We start from the raw sequence: 3,666 nt of genomic DNA, 5'->3' as shown, positions 1-3,666 counted from the left end.
AGAACAGGAGAATGCAAAAACTGAACAGGCAAAATACATACCAACCATCCACCATAAGGTACGTACGTACCCAGCCTAGCTAGCTCGTTTCTTTACCTTGCTCTATTTAAAAAAAAGAGGTCCAGGGTTCTTTTTTGTATGCAGAGAAATTACTACAGTTTCGAGAATACTTTAGTTTTAATAACACAATATTTAGTGCTAACCAAACAGGTCACAATAAATAAAACTATGATATTTGAAAAAACTGTAGTATTCTAAGAATACTTAGAAAATACTTTGCTGTCAAACAGGGCCGCATGCATCAACTTGGCATATACTCTCTCCGTTCCGAATTACTTGTCTTGGATTTGTCTAGATGCGGATGTATTTAGACTCATTTTAGTGCTAGATACCTCCGTATCTAGACAAATCTAAGACAAGTAATTCGGAACGGAGGGAGTACTCCCTTTGTACTAGATCAACCATACTTATTTTGGGACGAAGAGAGTACTCAGGATGGCATTGTTTGTGATCGTTTAAAGCACTTTCGGAGCAGTTTTTCTTTTAAGAAACACAGTGCCGAAACACACATACTCCCAACAACAACTATCATCACCCCCCCCCCCGCCCCGCCCCCGCCCCCGCGTCGTCTCCTCCAAGGCGACTCGGGGGGAAACCCTAACCGCCGCCGCCGCACCCCTCCTCCCCCCTCCCCTTCCCCTCCGCCGCCGCCAGAGGTGTGCGCCGGCGTGCGCTCGACACCAATGAAGGTGGCGGCGGGGGATCTGGCGGCTCCACATAGAGTGGAGGGCCTCGGCATCCGGGGCAGCGGCCCCGGGCGGAGAGCGCCGGGTGGCCCGGGCGGCGGGCCAGTTCGGCCGGAGCTGGTGAGGCGCCTCCCTCGGTCTCGCCGGGGACGAGGCGGCGTCGGTCCACGGTCGCTGGTGTGCGGCCTCTCCTGCGCGGTTGCCGTCGCCAGATGCATCTCATCCTCTCCGCCCCGATCTGCTCCTTCCATCGCCGGATCCGAGTCCTGGTGGCTTAGGCCGTTGTTCCCGGGTGCCGGCAGCGCGGATCTCGTTGAGTGGGGTTGGATCCGGGGGAAACCCCTGGCCGGCGCAGCCACATCGCAGGCGATGGCCTGGGCGCCGTACCCCTCCCTGGAGGCTGTGGTGAGGATCCTTCTCCCCCTCCTCCCGTTCCCTGCTAGGTGAAAGCCTAGATCCCCTGATTCGGACGGCGACGACACATCCGTGTCGTGTTCCTTCTTGGAGGCGCAGTTCGGGGATCGCAGGGGCGGCGAGAGAGTCGAGTTGTGGGTGTGATGATGGCGGGTGTCAGCTTGGCTCGACGCTTCACTGCCTTTTCATTGGTGGCTCATCGTTGTTACCCTTGTTGCTGCGACTGTGGTCGACAGCTCTCGCCCTTCGGTGTGGCTTAACCGCGGACGACGACGGTGCTCGGAATGGTGTGCTCTATGCTAGCAGGTCTGCTCGTAGTTCCTTCTTCATGCGCAGCTTGGACGTCTTCCTCTGGGTTCTAGGGTGAACCGAGCTACTGCCTGCCGGTGCGGCATCCTTTGAGCCAGGATGAGAGGGCAGGGGCCCTTTGCAGTGGCAGTTCCAGAGGAGTGTCAGTGCTGTCTTCGAGTTTGGCTACGATCACGAAGCTTGCGCGGTGGTGCATCCTCTCAAGTCCGTAGCTTGTCCGGTTGGTGTAGGTCGTCCTATACGGTGTTGGCGGCAGCATGGCGTGCTTGCTATCGTTGTTGCCTTTGAGTCTGTTTCGCTTTGCTCCTTGTATCAGCCGCTTGTTTCTCTTCTTGCTTTTTCTTGTAAGATGGTGATCTTGTAATCCTGGCCGGTTGATGGTTTTGTTAATTCAAAGCCGGGCTCTTCTTGAGCATTCGTTTTAAAAAAAATAACTATCATCAGAGGAACAACACCTACTTTTGCATGGTAAAATAGCTGAAAATATGAGCACCCACGTTGAGTATAAGACATGACCCTGTGAACAAGTTGCTTCACAAAGAATCCAACGAACTGAGTATTCTCTCTCAAGCTATTCATTTATGTACACCAAAAGTATAATCAACTTTCCCACATTAGGGGTCCATGATTCCCATTGCCATGGAAAGGTGCATGAAAGAAGATAAGGAATAAAAGAAAGAGAAAAAGGAAAAAAAAGGATAAACATACATGGAGGTACGATTTGAAATTGTGCAGAATTGAGCACGTGGAATAGCGTGCTAATGACAAAAGCTCCTGCCAAGGTTTCTTATTATGTCCAAATCTACAGTAAAAATGACTAGAAGACCATTTTGAGCGTTAACGCAAACACAATACAACAATATAAGCACTGAAAATGAAAATTGAAGTACATTATTGGACCTAGATAGTGCATTATAAATCCGGGATAATAGCCAATATCCACTTTTAGTATCATTTATATCAAATCCACATGTCTTAAATAAATCCTATTTTAACATATAGACAACCTCGTCATCAACGATACCGGAAAGAACATTAGTAGTTCCATCGCGTTCTTGAGGACATGGGAGAAATCTCATAGTTAAGAGTTGTATGAATTTGAGCAAATATTGATGCTAGATTATATGTTGCTTTAATTATCTGATCGTGATTTTCATCCATTGCCTATATGCCAGTTCACCAATATGGGCATTGTGTTATAATAAGTCTAGGAGGGAAAACCTGAGTGTCGTAACACCATTCTCTAAGAATTTACGAGTTATATCATGGGGGTTGAATAGGAACCCTAGAATTGATGATTATGGTTAGACTTTGTCATAATTGTTCTTAACAGTTGCCGATGCTTGCTAAGATTATAATCACAAGTATGGGTGAAGCAACGATTTTGCATTAAATAAGTTTAGCCCGTGTCCACATGACAACAATCAAGCAACAAGAATCAATACAAGTTAGCATGAGCTTAACAACTATCTGATATTCATGCTGCCCTCTAGAGCAGACTAGTTTACAACTTTACATAGAAACACAATTGGTTTGTCCTTAGAATAATTAAGGATTGAGCCACTTGCCGCACTATTTTTTTTGTTATTTTGATATTTTCAACCATCCGACCAATAAGAAATACACAAGCACCACCCATTTCAGCCTTGTAGTTATTCTTAGAAAATTCGTAAGAGCCAATTCTTTCCACTCCTTGTTGCAATCGACAACTCGACTTATGAAAAATATCTATAATTGATCCCATGTAATTACATGTTATCAACGTTGCACAAAAAAATTGGATGGTGGCACCTCTAGTTGGTACCATGGTATAAAACTATCTCTTGCAAATAATGAGCACATCGCAAGAAATTAAAGGGTTGAGCTATGAAAACTTAGGCTCTATAATGCTAAGTTATACTCATTCCAAATTACCTTCATTCAATTTATGCATATTCATGGTTATGTTTTAATTGAAAAATATTTTGAGCAGAATAGTGATGAGATACCCATGCATAGAAGATAACTAAAACGTACTTGGTCTAATAAGGGGACGTGAAGAGGCAAGAATGGTACACTGAATCTACTACAAAAAACAAAAATTGCGGAAAATATTCATGTAAGGCAATGCACTTATGATTTGGATTGTGTGTGTGAATTATTGCAATTATGTGAATTATTGCACTTATGAGACGTGTGTGTTGGCGCGCACGAGTGT

This window comes from Triticum aestivum, chromosome 1A (assembly GCF_018294505.1).
Source record: "Triticum aestivum cultivar Chinese Spring chromosome 1A, IWGSC CS RefSeq v2.1, whole genome shotgun sequence".
NCBI lineage: Eukaryota > Viridiplantae > Streptophyta > Magnoliopsida > Poales > Poaceae > Triticum > Triticum aestivum.
The sequence above is the reverse complement of the archived record's forward strand: the minus strand, read 5'-3'. Positions refer to the sequence as shown.